The sequence below is a fragment of the Rattus norvegicus genome, chromosome 5 (assembly GCF_021556685.1).
Source record: "Rattus norvegicus strain SHRSP/BbbUtx chromosome 5, alternate assembly SHRSP_T2T, whole genome shotgun sequence".
Taxonomy (NCBI): Eukaryota; Metazoa; Chordata; class Mammalia; order Rodentia; family Muridae; genus Rattus; species Rattus norvegicus.
This window is the reverse complement of record NC_141538.1, coordinates 62,644,293-62,665,308: the sequence shown is the minus strand read 5'-3', so window position 1 is coordinate 62,665,308 and position 21,016 is coordinate 62,644,293. Positions and strand designations below refer to the sequence as shown.

At 41.3% G+C, this 21,016-nt stretch overlaps 1 protein-coding gene and 1 pseudogene across 10 annotated transcripts in view; one reads left to right on the top strand and one right to left on the bottom strand.

The window, feature by feature from the left end:
* Unc13b (unc-13 homolog B) overlaps nucleotides 1-21,016 on the bottom strand; it is a 215,142-nt gene that overhangs the window by 108,414 nt on the left and 85,712 nt on the right.
* On the top strand, nucleotides 17,401-17,512 carry LOC120103346 (small nucleolar RNA SNORA17; annotated as a pseudogene).

The window sequence follows — 21,016 nt, the reverse complement described above, 5'->3', positions numbered from 1 at the left end:
AATACAGAGACAAAGTTTGGAGCAGGGACTAAAGGAATGGCCATTCAGAGCTTACCCCATCTGGTGATCCAGCCCATATACATACAGCCACCAAACCCAGTGAATATTGTTGATGCCAAGAAGTGCATGCTGACAGGAGCCTGATATAGCTGTCTCCTGAGAGGCTCAGCCAGAGCATGTCAAATACAGAGGCGAATGCTAGCAGCCAACCATTGAACTGAGAACAGGGTCCCCATTGGAGGAGTTAGAGCTAAAGGTGCTTGCAACCCCATAAGAACAATAATACCAACCAACCTGAGCTCCCAGGGACTAAACCACCACCTGAAGAGTATTCATGGACAGAACCATGGCTCCAGTTGCATATGTAGCAGAGGATGATGGCTTTGTTGAGCACTAATGGGAGAAAAAGCCCTCGGTCCTGCCAAGGCTGGCCCCCCCCACCCCCCGCCCAGTATAAGGGAATGTCAGGGTGGAGAGGCGGGAAGGGGTGAGTGGCTGGGTGGGAGAACACCCTCTTACAAGAAGAGGGAGGGGGTAGGAGCTTATGGATGGGAAACCAGAAAAGGGGATAACATTTGAAATGTAAATAAAATAATACCACCCCCAAAAAAGAAGCTTGTCATCAAGACTGAAACCAGAGTTTGATCCAACTCTCATAAGTTGTTCTCTGACCACCACATGTGCGCTTGCTCTCGCTCTGTCTCTGTCTGTCTCTGTCTGTTTGTCTCTGCCTCTGTGTGTGTGTGTGTGTGTCTGTCTGTCCCTCTCTCTGTCTCTCTGCCTCAAAGTCATATAAGAAATTCTAGCCACTCTTGAACCCAATTCAGTACAGATGCTCATTTTAAAAAGGTAAATCTTCGGCATTTATCCCAGGCTGATTGACTGGGATATATTAACATACATTTCTCTAATACTGTGTAATTTTTTTTATTAACTTGAGTATTTCTTATATACATTTCAAGTGTTATTCCCTTTCCCGGTTTCCGGGCTAATATCCCTCTAATCTCTCCCCCTCCCCTTCTTTATGGGTGTTCCCCTCCCCATCCTCCCCCAATGCCGCCCTCCCCCCAACAATCTAGTTCACTGGGGGTTCAGTCTTAGCAGGACCCAGGGCTTCCCCTTCCACTGTTGCTCTTACTAGGATATTCATTGCTACCTATGAGGTCAGAGTCCAGGGTCAGTCCACATATAGTCTTTAGGTAGTGGCTTAGTCCCTGGAAGCTCTGGTTCCTTGGCATTGTTGTACATATGGGGTCTCGAGCCCCTTCAAGCTCTTCCAGTTCTTTCTCTGATTCCTTCAACGGGGGTCCTGTTCTCAGTTCAGTGGTTTGCTGCTGGCATACGCCTCTGTATTTGCTGTGTTCTGGCTGTGTCTCTCAGGAGCGATCTACATCTGGCTCCTATCCACCTGCACTTCTTTGCTTCATCCATCTTGTCTAATTGGATGGCTGTATATGTATGGGCCACATGTGGGGCAGGCTCTGAATGGGTGCTCCTTCTGTGTCTGTTTTGATCTTTGCCTCTCTATTCCCTGCAAAGGGTATTTTTGTTCCCCTTTTAAAGAAGGAGTGAAGCATTCACATTTTGATCATCCGTCTTCAGTTTCATTTGTTCTAGGCATCTAGGGTAATTCAAGCATTTGGGCTAATAGCCACTTATCAATGAGTGCATAGCATGTGTGTTTTTCTGTGATTGGGTTAGCTCACTCAGGATGATATTTTCCAGATCCAACCATTTGCCTACGAATTTCATGAAGTCATTGTTTTTGATAGCTGAGTAATGTTCCATTGTGTAGATGTACCACATTTTCTGTATCCATTCCTCTGTTGAAGGGCATCTGGGTTCTTTCCAGCTTCTGACTATTATAAATAAGGCTGCAATGAACATAGTGGAGCACATGTCTTTTTTATATGTTGGAGCATCTTTTGGGTATATGCCCAAGAGAGGTATAGCTGGATCCTCAGGCAGTTCAATGTCCAATTTTCTGAGGAACCTCCAGACTGATTTCCAGAATGGTTGTACCAGTGTGCAATCCCACCAACAATGGAGGAGTGTTCCTCTTTCTCCACATCCTCGCCAGCATCTGCTGTCACCTGAGTTTTTGATCTTAGCCATTCTCACTGGTGTGAGGTGAAATCTCAGGGTTGTTTTGATTTGCATTTCCCTTATGACTAAAGATGTTGAACATTTCTTTAGGTGTTTCTCAGCCATTCAGCATTCCTCAGCTGTGAATTCTTTGCTTAGCTCTGAACCCCATTTTTTAACAGGGTTATTTGTCTCCCTGCGGTCTAACTTCTTGAGTTCTTTGTATATTTTGGATATAAGGCCTCTATCTGTTGTAGACTTGGTAAAGATCTTTTCCCAATCTGTTGGTTGCCGTTTTGTCAACCACAGTGTCCTTTGCCTTACAGAAGCTTTGCAGTTTTATGAGATCCCATTTGTCGATTCTTGATTTTAGAGCATAAGCCATTGGTGTTTTGTTCAGGAAATTTTTTCCAGTGCCCATGTGTTCCCAGATGCTTCCCTAGTTTTTCTTCTATTAGTTTGAGTGTATCTGGTTTGATGTGGAGGTCCTTGATCCACTTAGACTTAAGCTTTGTACAGGGTGATAAGCATGGATCGATCTGCATTCTTCTACATGTTGACCTCCAGTTGAACCAGCACCATTTGCTGAAAAGCTCCCTTTTTTCCATTGGATGGTTTTGGCTCCTTTGTCAAAAATCAAGTGCCCATAGGTGTGTGGGTTCATTTCTGGGTCTTCAATTCTGTTCCATTGGTCTATCTGTCTGTCTCTGTACCAATACCATGCAGTTTTTATCACTATTGCTCTGTAATACTGCTTGAGTTCAGGGATAGTGATTCCCCCTGAAGTCCTTTTATTGTTGAGGATAGTTTTAGCTATCCTGAGTTTTTTGTTATTCCAGATGAATTTGCAAATTGTTCTGTCTAACTCTTTGAAGAATTGGATTGGTATTTTGATGGGGATTGCATTGAATCTGTAGATCGCTTTTGGTAAAATGGCCATTTTTACTATATTAATCCTGCCAATCCATGAGCATGGGAGATCTTTCCATCTTCTGAGGTCTTCTTCAATTTCTTTCTTCAGAGTCTTGAAGTTCTTATTGTACAGATCTTTTACTTGCTTGGTTAAAGTCACACCGAGGTACTTTTTATTATTTGGGTCTATTGTGTAGGGTGTTGTTTCCCTAATTTCTTTCTCGGCTTGTTTCTCTTTTGTGTAGTAGAAGGCTACTGATTTATTTGAGTTAATTTTATACCCAGCCACTTTGCTGAAGGTGTTTATCAGCTTTAGTAGTTCTCTGGTGAAACTTTTGGGATCACTTAAATATACTATCATATCATCTGCAAAAAGTGATATTTTGACTTCTTCTTTTCCGATCTGTATCCCCTTGACCTCCTTTTGTTGTCTGATTGCTCTGGCTAGAACTTCAAGAACTATATTGAATAAGTAGGGAGAGAGTGGGCAGCCTTGTCTAGTCCCTGATTTTATTGGGATTGCTTCAAGTTTCTCTCCATTTAGTTTAATGTTAGCAACTGGTTTGCTGTATATGGCTTTTACTATGTTTAGGTATGGGCCTTGAATTCCTATTCTTTGCAGGACTTTTATCATGAAGGGGTGTTGAATTTTGTCAAATGCTTTCTCAGCATCTAATGAAATGATCATGTGGTTTTGTTCTTTCAGTTTGTTTATATAATGGATCACGTTGATGGTTTTCCGTATATTAAACCATCCCTGCATGCCTGGGATGAAGCCTACTTGATCATGGTGGATGATTTGTTTTGATGTGCTCTTGGATTCGGTTTGCCAGAATTTTATTGAGTATTTTTGCGTCGATATTCATAAGGGAAATTGGTCTGAAGTTCTCTTTCTTAATTGGGTCTTTGTGTGGTTTAGGTATAAGAGTACTTGTGGCTTCATAGAAGGAGTTCGGTAGTGCTCCATCTGTTTCAATTTTGTGGAATAGTTTGGATAATATTGGTACGAGGTCTTCTATGAAGGTCAGATAGAATTCTGCACTAAACCCGTCTGGACCTGGGCTCTTTTTGGTTGGAAGACCTTTAATGACTGCTTCTATTTCCTTAGGAGTTATGGGGTTGTTTAACTGGTTTATCTGTTCCTGATTTAACTTTGGTACCTGGTATCTGTCTAGGAAATTGTCCATTTCCTGAAGATTTTCAAGTTTTGTTGAATATAGGCTTTTATAGTAAGATCTGATGATTTTTTGAATTTCCTCTGAGTCTGTAGTTATGTCTCCCTTTTCATTTCTGATTTTGTTAATTTGGACACACTCTCTGTGTCCTCTCGTTAATCTGGCTAAGGGTTTATCTATCTTGTTGGTTTTCTCAAAGAACCAACTTTTGGTTCTGTTGATTCTTTCTATGGTCCTTTTTGTTTCTACTTGGTTGATTTCAGCTCTGAGTTTGATTATTTCCTGCCTTCTACTCCTCCTGGGTGTATTTGCTTCTTTTTGTTCTAGAGCTTTTAGGTGTGCTGTCAAGCTGCTGACATATGCTCTTTCCTGTTTCTTTCTGCAGGCACTCAGAGCTATGAGTTTTCCTCTTAGCACAGCTTTCATTGTGTCCCATAAGTTTGGGTATGTTGTACCTTCATTTTCATTAAATTCTAAAAAGTCTTTAATTTCTTTCTTTATTTCTTCCTTGACCAGGTTATCATTGAGTAGAGCATTGTTCAATTTCCACGTATATGTGGGCATTCTTCCCTTATTGATATTGAAGACCAGTTTTAGGCCGTGGTGGTCCGATAGCATGCATGGGATTATTTCTATCTTTCTGTACCTGTTGAGGTCCGTTTTTTGACCAATTATATGGTCAGTTTTGGAGAAAGTACCATGAGGAGCTGAGAAGAAGGTATATCCTTTTGCTTTAGGATAGAATGTTCTATAAATATCCGTTAAGTCCATTTGGCTCATGACTTCTCTTAGTCTGTCTACGTCTCTGTTTAATTTCTGTTTCCATGATCTGTCCATTGATGAGAGTGGGGTGTTGAAGTCTCCTACTATTATTGTGTGAGGTGCAATGTGTGTTTTGAGCTTTAGTAAGGTTTCTTTTACGTATGTAGGTGCCCTTGTATTTGGGGCATAGATATTTACGATTGAGAGTTCATCTTGGTGGATTTTTCCTTTGATGAATATGAAGTGTCCTTCCTTATCTTTTTTGATGAATTTTAGTTGAAAATTGATTTTATTTGATATTAGAATGGCTACTCCAGCTTGCTTCTTCTGACCATTTGCTTGGAAAGTTGTTTTCCAGCCTTTCACTCTGAGGTAGTGTCTGTCTTTGTCTCTGAGGTGTGTTTCCTGTAGGCAGCAGAATGCAGGGTCCTCGTTGCGTATCCAGTTTGTTAATCTATGTCTTTTTATTGGGGAGTTGAGGCCATTGATGTTGAGAGATATTAAGGAATAGTGATTATTGCTTCCTGTTATATTCATATTTGGATGTGAGGTTATGTTTGTGTGCTTTTCTTCTCTTTGTTTTGTTGCCAAGACGATTAGTTTCTTGTTTCTTCTAGGGTATAGCTTGCCTCCTTATGTTGGGCTTTACCATTTATTATCCTTTGTAGTGCTGGATTTGTAGAAAGATATTGTGTAAATTTGGTTTTGTCATGGAATATCTTGGTTTCTCCATCTATGTTAATTGAGAGTTTTGCAGGATACAGTAACCTGGGCTGGCATTTGTGTTCTCTTAGGGTCTGTATGACATCTGTCCAGGATCTTCTGGCTTTCATAGTTTCTGGCGAAAAGTCTGGTGTGATTCTGATAGGTCTGCCTTTATATGTTACTTGACCTTTTTCCCTTGCTGCTTTTAATATTCTTTCTTTATTTTGTGCATTTGGTGTTTTGACTATTATGTGATGGGAGGTGTATCTTTTCTGGTCCAATCTATTTGGAGTTCTGTAGGCTTCTTGTATGCCTATGAGTATCTCTTTTTTTAGGTTAGGGAAGTTTTCTTCTATGACTTTGTTGAAGATATTTACTGGTCCTTTGAACTGGGAATCTTCACTCTCTTCTATACCTATTATCCTTAGGTTTGATCTTCTCATTGAGTCCTGGATTTCCTGTATGTTTTGGACCAGTAGCTTTTTCCACTTTACATTATCTTTGACAGTGGAGTCAATGATTTCTATGGAATCTTCTGCTCCTGAGATTCTCTCTTCCATCTCTTGTATTCTGTTGGTGAAGCTCGTATCTACAGCTCCTTGTCTCTTCTTTTGGTTTTCTATGTCCAGGGTTGTTTCCATGTGTTCTTTCTTGATTGCTTCTATTTCCATTTTTAATTCCTTCAACTGTTTGATTGTGTTTTCCTGGAATTCTTTCAGGGATTTTTATGACTCCTCTCTATGGGCTTCTACTTGTTTATTTATGATTTCCTAGAATTCTTTCAGGGATTTTTGCGCTTCCTCTCTGTAGGGTTCTACTTGTTTATTAATGTTTTCCTGTGTTTCTCTAAGGGAGTTCTTCACGTCTTTCTTGAAGTCCTCCAGCATCATGATCAAATATGATTTTGAAACTAGATCTTGCTTTTCTGGTGTGTTTGGATATTCCGTGTTTGTTTGGTGGGAGAATTGGGCTCCGACGATGCCATGTAGTCTTGGTTTCTGTTGCTTGGGTTCCTGCACTTGCCTCTCACCATCAGATTATCTCTAGTGTTATTTGTTCTGCTATTTCTGACAGTGGCTAGATTGTCCTATAAGCCTGTGTGTCAGGAGTGCTGTAGACCTGTTTTCCTGTTTTCTTTCAGCCAGTTATGGGGACAGAGTGTTCTGCTTTCGGGCCTGTAGTTTTTCCTATCTACAGGCCTTCAGCTGTTCCTGTGGGCCTGTGTCTTGAGTTCACCAGGCAGGTCACTTGCAGCAGAAAAGTTGGTCTTACCTGTGGTTCCGAGGCTCAAGTTTGCTCCTGGGATGTTGCTTATGAGCTCTCTGTGGTGGCAGCAACCAGGAAGATCTGCACCGCCCTTTCCCGGAGCTTCTGTGCACCAGGGTTCCAGATGGCGTTTGGTGTTTTCCTCTGGCGTCAGAGATGTGTGCAGAGTGCAGTCTCTTTTGGTTTCCCAGGCGTGTCTGCCTCTCTGAAGGTTTAGCTCTCCCTCCCACGGGATTTGGGTGCAGAGAACTGTTTATCCGGTAGGTCCCTTTAGGTTCTGGCAGTGTCTCAGACGCAGAGGACCTGCTGCTCCTGGGCCCTCCTCTACGGGATCCCAGAAGCCGTATACAGTTTCTTCTTGGGCCAGGGATGTGGGCAGGGGTGGGCAGTGTTGGTGGTCTCTTCTGCTCTGCAGTCTCAGGAGTGCCCACCTGACCAGGCGGTGAGGTCTGTCTCCCACGGGGTTTGGGAGCAGAGAGCTGCTGCGGGCAGGGATCCGCCTAATTCTGTATATTTTAACTTTTAAATTTTTATCCCATTTTAATTTATTTAATTTGGGTGCATGTACATGTGTGGGCACACTCTTACCAGTGTCCATGTAGAGGTCAGAGAACAACTTACAGGACTCAGTTCTCTCCCTCCACCATGCGGATCCAGGATGGAACTCATGTTGGCAGGCTTGGAGGCACATGCCTTTATGGACTGAGTCATCTCACTGGCTCTGTATTTCTTACCTTGTTTCTAGTGGTAATATAAAAATCAGAAATAGTCACATTAAAAAATAAGGTCTATAATTACCTAACAAAACATCCCCAGGCAACTGTTACATCACCAATTAACAGCCTAGTGCTAGTTGATTTTTCTCTGTGACTGCAATGCCAGAATACTTGGGACCCAGACTCTTGAGTGAAAAGACATGCGATGACAGGATTCACCTATCAATTACTAAATTGTAGTAATTACCAGATAGCTCAGAAAGGACATAAAATCAAGCAGTAGAAATTATTCCTTTCTCTTTTACCAGACAGTAGATTGAACAAGTACCACAGAACTTCTTTCTGTGGAAGAAACAATATGGAAAACAATAGAAAAGAACCTATAATTTAAAAAGTACTTCAAACCTAGCACAAAAGAGTAACTAAAAAAAAAGTATTGACCAACATTACTCGTGAATAGAGATATGAAGAACTTAAAAATGAAATATAAGCAAATCAATTCTACATTAAATACACTAAGAAGCAGGGTATATTACATGAAGGCAATAATGATTTTAATAGAAATTGATTAATTTATTCATCATACTAATAAATCCAAAGAAAATTCTGATGAAAAACTGAGTTAGTACTAAAGCATTATGAAATGTCCAATATCCACTTCTGTCCTGGATTTTTTTTAACAATTTGACAGAAACTAGAGTTATCGAGAAAGTAACCAAGTTATCTTCAAGTAACAAAATGCCTCCATCAGATGGGCCATAGGCGAGTCTGCAGGACCTTTTTGTGGTTAATGATTGATGGAGGTCCCAGTTTACTGAGGGCAGTGCTAACCCTGAGCAAGTAGTCCTGGTGCCAACAGAGCCGACTGAGCAGTCCAGTTTATCCAGAACTTCTGCTTAGGTCCTGCCTCTATGTTCCTGCCTTGAGTTCCTGCCCTGAATTCTCTTCAGTGGGCTAAAAGTGTAAGCTAAAATACAGCTTTTTTTCCCCAAGTTGATTTTGGTTGTAGTCTTTACCACAGCAGTAGAAAGCAAACTAAGACAATTTCTTAATTTAAATATAAAAATTCTACTGAAATAAAAGACACAGAAAAGTCCATGATGACAACTGTTCCATTGGAGAAAACTATGAGCACACCCATATATCAACATACAAATCAAGAATGAACATTCCCAGAACTTAGCAGAGCTCCTTCAACTACCGTTGTGTTGTCAATACTAACCTCAACTAGCTGCTTCCTGAATCATACTTTCCCTGGAGAACAATGCTAATTCTTACTTCTTTAAAGTCTTTGTTCAAATGTCATCTGTTCAATACGACCTATATTCTCATCATTACTTTCTTACACCGTTCATGCCCAATTCTAACTTTACCTCATCTACTCTTTTACTAGCCTGCCACCTACATGTTGTATGACTTTGTTCATCACTGTGGTCATTGTCTATACTGCGACTCAGGACGTTTGTGTTTGTTTGCTCCCTGACACATCCCAAGCACCTAGAACAGAACCTAGAATACATGGGCCTCAAAATGTGCATAAACAAGGCATGGGAACTCACACATGTAATCCAGCACTGGGGAGGCTGAGACAGGAAAACCAGTGGACAGAGACACTGTTTCAAACACTTAAAAATGTATGTAAGAAATTGAAGTGTGGCTCAGTAGTAAAGCCTGTCTACCATCTTTAGGGCCTAAATTCAATCCTAAAAACCAAAAGATAAAAATAAAAACACAAAACAAACACAGACAGAAGGAAAGAACTGAGGAGAAGTTCAGTCAGGTAGAGGAGCCAGTGGGGATAAATGGCTAGGTATGAAAAAACAACAGAAACATAAATAAATTTAAATTTTTTCAAATGTAACTGACAGTACCTAATAAAATATAAGTCTATGTATAACAATGCACTTATTTAGTGAGTATTTACTGAGCATGACTGCTCTCCATACATAAACATTTCCCCACTCATGAAAATTATGATTTAGAGGAAAAACAAAATTTAATTAAGTAATCATATATACTAAGTATGGGCAATAAAACAATGCTACAAGAATACAGAATAGGAGGGCTGGGTTGATGGCTCAACTGATGATGTACTATGACGCAAGTTTAGGACCTAAATTTGATCCCCCAGAACTCACCATGTGTTAAAAGCTGAGGCTGGGGTGATGGCTTAGTTGTAGAGTACCTGCCACACAAATGTGAGGTCCATGCGTATGGGTCATCAGAACCAATGTAAAGCCAGGGGCTCTACTGCACATACACCTACAATATATACTCCCCCGCATTCCTACAATGAGATGGGAGACAGAGAAAGAATTCTAGGTAATACATAGGCCAGCTAGCCTGCCATATACACTAGTAACATAAACTCTTTCTCAGAACAAGGTGGAGGGCAAGGACCAACACCCAAGGTTGCCATCTGGCCTCTACTTGTGTCCTGTGACTTACACAAGCCTACTCACACATACAAACATGCACATATCAGACACACCAAAAAAATGGTTGTATTGTTTACAATTTTTTTTAAAAAGCTAGGTTAGTGGGGTGTGGCTGTAATGCAAGCACTAGAGAGGCGGGGAACAAAGATGGAAGATCCCTGCATCTTTCTAGCCAAAATAGTGAGCTCCAAGGTAAATGAGAAATTTTCTCTTAAAAATGGGAAATTTGTTCATAGTCCCTTAAGAGCAATGAAACCCTTAGACAAACAACCAATTAAAAAAACTCAGAGGACAACAGAATATACAGGAGCATAATGAGCAAAATCTAGAATATAGGAAACTTTCTATGTCACACAAAATCATGTCATTAAACAGCCTGATAGTCTCAACAAGCAAAAATTAAAGGATGAAAAGAAAAACTTATAGACTGAAAAAGAATTATAAATGGCTGAGAATGACAGCACAGGCCTGTAACCCTCGTATGGAGACTAAGTCTAGGGAGGCTAAGTAGCAAATCTCTGCTTCGAAAATATTTTTTAATGATTATATAATGAACTAGAAAAAAATAACAAATAGGCTGAAGTAAATGCTAAATGTTTAGATATGTACGCTTGGGTAATTACACACAAAGAAAAGAAGTCATCATAAAAGCTACAAGGGTAGTGACTCGTACTACGGACAGGGCTGGGACTGTGATGGGGGAGCTTCTGAGATGGCTGACAAAAACTCACTAGTTTTCTACCTTATACTAATTCATTGAACCAAACATTTGTTTTGTGATATTGTCTACATTTGTGTGCAATGATCTATGAATCAACAGGATTTTTTTCTAGCCAGCTTGGTGGCACACGTCTTTAATCTAGCACTCTGGAGGCAGAGGCAGGCAGATCTGAGTTCGAGGCCAGCCTGGCCTACAGAGTGTGCTCCAGGGTTACACAGAGACACCTTGTCACAAAAAACCAAACAAACAAAAACAACAAAACAAGACAAAAAAGATCCTTTAAAAGAGCAAACTGGTCATATAACTGTCATGAGTGACATCTGATTGTTTCATTTCTCTGCACAAAGTCCTTGAAGCTCCTTGCTGTCTTCAAGGTAAAGGATAAACACCTTGCATTCAAAGCCTTCACAATACAAACTCTCTGTTTATCCCTGGCCTCCTCTCTGACCCTTTCCATTCTTCTTATTCCTCTCAAGCCACTCAGAAATTTCAACTCGTAAACAACTCAGCATGTCTGATTATTATACTTTTAACTCTTCTCAACCTATGCCAGGGTCTGAGAAGAGGAAGTAGCCGCTAGATTCACTAAAGGAGACATGTGAAACATGTGTATAATGCTATACTCATAGATATGTGTCATTATACATAGATCAAAACACGTAACACCAAGAGCAAACCATAATGTAAGCTGCAGACTTCAAGTGAGACATTATTTTTTTTTTTTTGGAAAGCTTTACCTAACTATACTGGATCTTCTTCCTCTGGCCTCATCAGCGATTCACCTTTATCATTCCAGCACATGGCACTGCTTGCATGGTCCTCCCTCTCTATACTTAAGCTCCCTTTCCATACTTCTTGGCAGGAGAAGAAATACCCAATAACTGCTTCTGTAATGAGCAGTTCTGTCAATTGTTTATATTTACAATTATTCTGTTAATTGCATTTTATCAAATTCACTTCACTTATCATTCTATACCAAAAAAATCTATAAAGCCATCAGATAACATTTATGGGAATAATTACACTTACTGTATCTACAATACATATTGAGCCCAGGAAAAGACGCTGACCTATTGTCATCAAGTCAAACTGATATGTTAAACTGACATTTTTAACAAGCATAACTGCATGGCATTGTAATAGAACATAATAAGTTAAAGTAATGACTGCAATTATCCACCTCAAATTTCTTTCTGGAAGAAGACAGGATAGAAATAAATAAATGAGTCAGAAGACTACAATTAACATTATTTTTATCAGCCAAACCATATTGTTACAGTTTCTCCCTTTTCTTTGTTTGCCAGCACCTATAATCAGCATCAATATTAACTGTTCCACTGCTACCATATGTACACTGTGAAACTTATCACCCACTCTTACTGACAGAAGTCTCTGGACAGACTGCCCTGCATTGCCATGAAAATAATGTCACAGTGCATTCTAAAGAGCCCATAACTACTGTGTCCTCTACTTCCAGGAGTCCTAACCTGGACTGTAGATAGAAGCAGCTCCTGAGTGGCTAGTAACTTTCCTTCCCACTACCCTTTCCAGTTGTTGGTAGCCCAAGAAACTCCCCAAACAATATAGGCTATTTCTGTTTGAAACCTGCCCACCTTACCAGAGCGAGTGAGGTCATAGATCCTCAAGGAGCGCCTTCTGCCACCAATAGTTTACTAAGCCAGCACAATTCCTAACTGTGCTCTAACAGCGGAATCCTTGTACTCACAGGTCAGTGTAGCTCTTACCTCTCATCAAAGAAGCTTCTCTTTGTATAACAGAGACTCTCATTGAAATCTCCAACTGGTCGCAATGCAGAGAACAATTGATTGTGACATGTCCACATCCAATGAATACATTTACAACACAATTCATAAGGTTCAAGGACCACTGCAGACGAGTTGATGAAAAGACTGTTAGAGCCAAAAGCTCAGCAAATCTACTGAGAATGTATCTCCTAAAGATGACAGGGGGGGCATACCCACGGTACCGTAACAACATGTCTGCCTAAACAGGATGTGAGCAGTGACAACACCAACAGACATACTATCTCAGAGGAGACCCCACTTCTAGATAGAACTACAGGCACTAGAACTACTGAGAGACATAATTGGTCCTCCCTAGGAATGAGTCCCCTAATTATTCAATTCCAAGTGGTCAGCCCTGAAATCATATGCATATAAGCAACACTAAACAGACTCAGAAGGTTATGTTTATACATGTATGTACTCAAGAACAATCAAAGAAAAAGAGGCCATGAATTGAGGAGTGTGGAGTAGGTACATGGCAGAGTGTTGTAGAAAGAAAGAGAAGGGAGAAAATTATATAATTGTCTCTTAATTGAAAATATAGTAATATTAAAAAATACTTAGAAGAAAATTTTTATGAGGCCAGGCATAGTGGTGGATGCCTCTAATCCTAGCACTCAGAGGCAGATTTGAGTGGATGTCTGTGGGTTCAAAGCCAGCCAGGTCCACATGTCAAGTAACAGGCCGGCAGAGCTGAGAGGTGAAAACAGGAGGGCACAGAGTGCTTGGAAAGCATGAATCCGGCACCTACGCAACACCAGGTTGACCAAAATGCTTTCAAGAATCAAAGCAGGAGGCCCAGGAAAAAATGCAAAATGGCAGGAGAGGCACAGGGTGCAGGTGTGTACACCCAGAGGCGAGCCCACTGAGCTCTGGAGCTTAGTCCCAAACCCATCACATAATGAAGCCTGGAGGGACACCAAATCGACCTAAACTAATAAATGGGGGAAAGACTGGAGGAGGGATGCCTGGGAGAGGTAGGAAGGAAAAGGGAGAGGCTGGGGAAAGGGGAGAAAATACATAATGTATATGTATGGAATTGTGAAAAACCGGAACTATAAACATTTTTAAAAGTGAGGGAGAAACTGATGAGTTAGAAGAATCTGCATACTACAGACTAGATGGCCATCTAACTCTATTCCCTTGGATGATGTGTGGTCCAAGGTAGATAAATCTTAGAGACACAGTCTTCTGCTTCCGGCACTCACAGACACAGGTCCTCCACCTCAACGATCATAATCTAGTCACCAAAACTTTAAACAGCAAAAACTTCCAATCCTACAATAGATTTAAAAGGAGAGGAGGTGATACCGTAAAGGGTATGAAGTGGTTTTGTTTTTGTTCTTGGGGGGTGTATGTTCTAGACAAGGCCTCACATTAGTCTCTCTAAGGACTGTTTTTTGTTCTTGGTGGGGGTGTGTTCTAGACAAGGTGTCACATTAGTCTCTCTAAGGACAGCCCTGAGCTTCCTATTCTCCTATTCAAGTGGGTGCCACACACCATTTACGCAGCTGCTGGGGAGTCCATCCCAAGGCTTTGTGTGTGCTAGGCAAAGTCTCTATCAAGTGAGCTACACTTCAAGTCTGATACTATGTGACTTAAGTAAATAGATAAACAGTCTCCCAAAAGGGTGACTCTGCCAAACTAGGGCACCCACGAGTTTCTTAGTCCTGTCCAACCAAGGCACTAGTTTCCATCACAGACTGTGCACAGCCACACCACTCACCCCTCTCAGTCAGATCTTCAAAGAGTTTGACTCTTTCTCACACTTTCCATGTTACCCTACCAGGAAAAATCTTTCCATTCAATCAACACATTTCAATTAGTTCTTTTGAACATCATTTCTGCATATGTTGTATGAAGGCAGAGGAAGAACAGTGCTATAAAGGCTTAAGCAGGGCAAGGGGAAAGGGATGAGGGCAGGGTTAATCAGAACAAAAGCTATATGGAAAACCCTGACTTTGTAAGCTAACTAAAAACATAATCTGAAAAGCAGGAGTTTGAACATAGATATCCTACAAGAGTGAACAGTAAGTCCCCCAGAAGACATGAATTATTAAATGAAAAATCTCAGGACAAGGCATGGGATACCTCCCTACACGTCACTGGTGAGGAAGGCCCCAGAGAACAACACATGCTAGTGCGATTCCCCAGCTTACCCACGAGAACTAGTTGGTAGGACCCTATTGCTGAAAACACAACACACTTGCAGGACACAGAGAAATCAAGCTGCAACTGACCTGAAAACTTCCTTCCTAGTCTCTCTCTCATGGTCCAAGCGGGGCTGAGCAGGCTGCCAGGAAAGAAATACACGGATGGTACTTACTCCTCCAATCAATCCTGAAAGCTACGGTACCAACCTTCCAGGCAAGATGCAATCGCTGGCACGATCATGGCACAAAGATCATGGTGATGGCAACCAACTGCTTTGGACTGGATGTGAGGCCTCTTCCACCAGAACCACTGGAGGCCTGGTACTGTAAACCCGGTCAAAAGCCCACAGCTTGGAATAAGTCTTAGGGAGGAACCTATATTGTTTTGCTAAACAATGTGTTATCAAACTGCCTTCTGAATACTTATGCTTATACCCATATATTACCAGAGGAACTTCTCTCTTCAGTGGTGAGCAGTGAATGCGGACACTCATAACCTGTTCAAAGTCCGAGAGTCAGTGTCTGTCAAGTGCTCAGCACTAACTGGCATACCAATAACACCACCACCACCAGGCTCAGAAGAGAGGCTGGAAGAGTGTGAGAACCAGAGAATGGGGAGGCTGCTGTGAAGCTGTCTTTGGGCTATGATACAGCCCATTACACACATGAACTCAGACAGCTGCGATTCCCTACCCAAGATCAAGCAAAAATCAATCAGAACGTCACCGGCCAGCACTGCTAAACTTAGTGAATTATTACATCTTAAAGGAGGGTATGGGAGAGGCTCCCTGGGGAGAAGTGGAAGGAAGGGACTGGGAGTTCCTGGAAGGAGGGAAAGATACATTGTTTCCAAGTATGAAACTGTCAAAAAGTGAACTGAAAGATGTTCTACTTTCAAGCCATTTCTAGCCAGGCATGATGGTACATTCCCACAATCCCAGCACTGAGAGAAGGAAGCACAAAGATCAGAAATTCAAGTTCATCTTTGACTACACAGTGAATTAAAGGCAAGTGTAGGTTACATAAATGCTCTCTAATTGAAAAAACCATTCTAAGCTGGGGGTGTAGCTCAGTGGTAGAGCATTTGCTCAGCACGTGCACAGCCCTAGGGTCTATCCTCAGTGTTGGAACAAAACAAAACAAAAAACAAAGCATTAAATTAAAGGGAAGGGTGGGAAGGAGGAAAAGGAATGAGTTGTTTTTAAATTCCACTCTAGAAAATTCTCAATTTTTTTCTTTCTATTATTTTGAGACAGAATCTCATCTCATTTAGCCCAGGCTGTCTTTGAACACCTGTGGCTATTGCTTTTATCTCCCGAATGCTACTATTACAAGCATGTGCCACCACCTTTCAACAAGTACTCAAATTGTGCTCCCCGACACACACACTCTCACACCCCCATACCCCTGCGTCTCCTCAGGCCAACTAGTCTTTTCCTAAAACCCAGATGGGGTGAGGTCCTTTAGAAGCAAACCACCAAATATCATTTCTGCACCTAAAGCTCCTACAACATCGGACAGTAAGACTAGGAAACCACAGACTTCCCTCATCTTTACACAGGAGCAAATATCCTGTTGCTAAAGAAATAAGACAAGAGAATGTTTTTTAAAAATAAGGTGTTTTGTTTTTTAGTAAATGTTTGCAGTACAATTCTGATGTTAGTAGAAGTTTGGGATGGGGACACCTGTATTAAAGATTCTGTAAGAGATCCCAACTCAATGTTGTATAAGACTACAAAGCAACAGATCCATGGCCACTTTATCCTGGGCTTGGGCCTGCCCCAGTTAATTCTTAAAGTCAACTGGACATAACCTAGAGTCACCTGGGAAGAGAAGCTCAGGGGAAGAACTGCCTCCAGATTGGCTGAGGCATGTCATGTCTGTGGGGCATCAGACTGAGTGACATGGGAGGGATCAGCCTACAGTGGGTGGGACCACCCCTAGGCAGGAAGTTCTGACATAGATAAGAAAGCTGGCTGGGCATAAGTCAGTGTGTGAGTCAGCAAGCAGAACTCTTTTACTGATTCAGCACGGAGTTCCTGTCCTTACTTCCTTCAGTGATGGGCCGTGACCTAGAAGTGTAAGGTAAGACAAACCTTTTCCTTCCCCAAATGGCTTTCAGTTAATGTTTTATCAGGGCAACAGAATGAAAGTAGGCCAAGTCCCTGAGTAGCCATCTGCTGCCTACCCTAATATACTCAGGACTCTCAGGCTAACCCTTTTTGGAATGCATTAACAGACCACTGGCTTCCACAAACTCAAAGCTAAAATGTCACTATCTGAAACCAATGCAGAGACTTCCCTGCTTTACTATGACCCACCTACCTCCTGTCCCCATCAATGTATTGGAAATGATTTATAGCTTGCTTTTGTTCTGCAAGTACGAAAACTTCATGATGGCTAAAGAGTTGGCTCCGTTCGTAAAGGCACTTGTTAAACCTGAAGACCAGCTAAGACCCACATATTAGAAGGAGAGAATGACTCCCACAAGCTGTCCTCTGGTCTCCAAATGTGCAACTTGGCACACACAAAACCTAATAAATGAAATTTTAAAACTTCATGAAACTATATCCATGTTGGAATGCTAATTGGGGTAACCTTACTAGTACTGGTTTCTTTAGAACAGTGATAGAATGCTTGTATGATGTGTACAAAGCACTGTCGTGTTCCCAGAAGAAAGACAAGGTGCTTCAGTAGGGGGCAGGGAGGAGAAGGTTATGTTCATGTTCAGTGTTCTGACCAATGAACATCTGAATGAAACTTTCCCTGAAAAACAACAAGCCTGAGATCACCACCCTCCCCTCCCTCATCCCTTACCACCTACGGCAGGCAGGGGAGCTGAATTCAGGGTCCGGAGAGTAGGAGACCCGGCCATGTCTCTGCTCACTGAAGCACTTGGGGCCCTGTTGGCCCTGTACCTTACCTGGGCAACAAGGCAGAACTGGCCCTGGCAAGGTGGTATTGGTAAGCTGGCACCATGAAATCAGAAGGGCAGGCAGGCTGGCCCTTGGATACCCCTCAGGCCCAAATCCAGGGCTGGCTACGAGTTGGCCCACCTCAGCATCTACCCCACTGATAAACTGCTAGAGTGAGTGCATGAATGGGGCCTGCTCCAGCAGAAACAGGGCTGTGGGGTCTCCACGACACAGGACAGCATCAGGGTATTTGGAAGGAGTCCCTGTGAGTTGCCAGTATCCATGGAGTGACAGAAGCTAGAGACTTTGTACTGTACTAATAAGTCACAGCAATGGGCATTTGCAGGTATGGACCAAGGACTGTGCTGTGGAACTCACTGGGAGGCACTGCGGCACACTGCAGTGTGACTTTTTTTCTCTGTTGGGGAAAGGGTTACAATGGTGGAGGGCGGTGTGGGGGTAGAGAGAGAAGGGTGGGATTGGGTAGGGTTCATGATGTGGAATTCACAAAGAACCAGTGAAAAAATTTTTAAAAGCAGGGATTAGTATGTTTGAGGGGTTGGGGAACAACTCCAAGCAAAGTGACCACAAGCATTCAAAATAAAAAGACATAGATTAACAAACTGGATACGCAACTGCATTCTGCTGCCTACAGGAAACACACCTCAGAGACAAAGACAGACACTACCTCAGAGTGAAAGGCTGGAAAACAACTTTCCAAGCAAATGGTCAGAAGAAGCAAGCTGGAGTAGCCATTCTAATATCAAATAAAATCAATTTTCAACTAAAATTCATCAAAAAAGATAAGGAAGGACACTTCATATTCATCAAAGGAAAAATCCACCAAGATGAACTCTCAATCATAAATATCTATGCCCCAAATACAAGGGCACCTACATACGTAAAAGAAACCTTACTAAAGCTCAAAACACACATTGTACCTCACACAATAATAGTAGGAGACTTCAACACCCCACTCTCATCAATGGACAGATCATGGAAACAGAAATTAAACAGAGACATAGACAGACTAAGAGAAGTCATGAGCCAAATGGACTTAACAGATATTTATAGAACATTCTATCCTAAAGCAAAAGGATATATCTTCTTCTCAGCTCCTCATGGTACTTTCTCCAAAATTGACCATATAATTGGTCAAAAAAATGGGCCTCAACAGGTACAGAAAGATAGAAATAATCCCATGCGTGCTATCGGACCACCATGGCCTAAAACTGGTCTTCAATATCAATAAGGGAAGAATGCCCACATATACGTGGAAATTGAACAATGCTCTACTCAATGATAACCTGGTCAAGGAAGAAATAAAGAAAGAAATTAAAGACTTTTTAGAATTTAATGAAAATGAAGGTACAACATACTCAAACTTATGGGACACAATGAAAGCTGTGCTAAGAGGAAAACTCATAGCGCTGAGTGCCTGCAGAAAGAAACAGGAAAGAGCATAGGTCAGCAGCTTGACAGCACACCTAAAAGCTCTAGAACAAAAAGAAGCAAATACACCCAGGAGGAGTAGAAGGCAGGAAATAATCAAACTCAGAGCTGAAATCAACCAAGTAGAAACAAAAAGGACCATAGAAAGAATCAACAGAACCAAAAGTTGGTTCTTTGAGAAAACCAACAAGATAGATAAACCCTTAGCCAGGTTAACGAGAGGACACAGAGAGTGTGTCCAAATTAACAAAATCAGAAATGAAAAGGGAGACATAACTACAGACTCAGAGGAAATTCAAAAAATCATCAGATCTTACTATAAAAGCCTATATTCAACAAAACTTGAAAATCTTCAGGAAATGGACAATTTCCTAGACAGATACCAGGTACCGAAGTTAAATCAGGAACAGATAAACCAGTTAAACAACCCCATAACTCCTAAGGAAATAGAAGCAGTCATTAAAGGTCTCCCAACCAAAAAGAGCCCAGGTCCAGACGGGTTTAGTGCAGAATTCTATCTGACCTTCATAGAAGACCTCGTACCAATATTATCCAAACTATTTCACAAAATTGAAACAGATGGATCACTACCGAATTCCTTCTATGAAGCCACAATTACTCTTATACCTAAACCACACAAAGACCCAACTAAGAAAGAGAACTTCAGACCAATTTCCCTTATGAATATCGACGCAAAAATACTCAATAAAATTCTGGCAAACCGAATCCAAGAGCACATCAAAACAATCATCCACCATGACCAAGTAGGCTTCATCCCAGGCATGCAGGGATGGTTTAATATACGGAAAACCATCAACATGATCCATTATATAAACAAACTGAAAGAACAGAACCACATGATCATTTCATTAGATGCTGAGAAAGCATTTGACAAAATTCAACACCCCTTCATGATAAAAGTCCTGGAAAGAATAGGAATTCAAGGCCCATACCTAAACATAGTAAAAGCCATATACAGCAAACCAGTTGCTAACATTAAACTAAATGGAGAGAAACTTGAAGCAATCCCAATAAAATCAGGGACTAGACAAGGCTGCCCACTCTCTCCCTACTTATTCAATATAGTTCTTGAAGTTCTAGCCAGAGCAATCAGACAACAAAAGGAGGTCAAGGGGATACAGATCGGAAAAGAAGAAGTCAAAATATCACTTTTTGCAGATGATATGATAGTACATTTAAATGATCCCAAAAGTTCCACCAGAGAACTACTAAAGCTGATAAACAACTTCAGCAAAGTGGCTGGGTATAAAATTAACTCAAATAAATCAGTTGCCTTCGTCTACACAAAAGAGAAACAAGCCGAGAAAGAAATTAGGGAAACGACACCCTTCATAATAGACCCAAATAATAAAAAGTACCTCGGTGTGACTTTAACCAAGCAAGTAAAAGATCTGTACAATAAGAACTTCAAGACTCTGAAGAAAGAAATTGAAGAAGACCTCAGAAGATGGAAAGATCTCCCATGCTCATGGATTGGCAGGATTAATATAGTAAAAATGGCCATTTTACCAAAAGCGATCTACAGATTCAATGCAATCCCCATCAAAATACCAATCCAATTCTTCAAAGAGTTAGACAGAACAATTTGCAAATTCATCTGGAATAACAAAAAACCCAGGACAGCTAAAATTATCCTCAACAATAAAAGGACTTCAGGGGGAATCACTATCCCTGAACTCAAGCAGTATTACAGAGCAATAGTGATAAAAACTGCATGGTATTGGTACAGAGACAGACAGATAGACCAATGGAACAGAATTGAAGACCCAGAAATGAACCCACACACCTATGGTCACTTGATTTTTGACAAAGGAGCCAAAACCATCCAATGGAAAAAAGATAGCATTTTCAGCAAATGGTGCTGGTTCAACTGGAGGTCAACATGTAGAA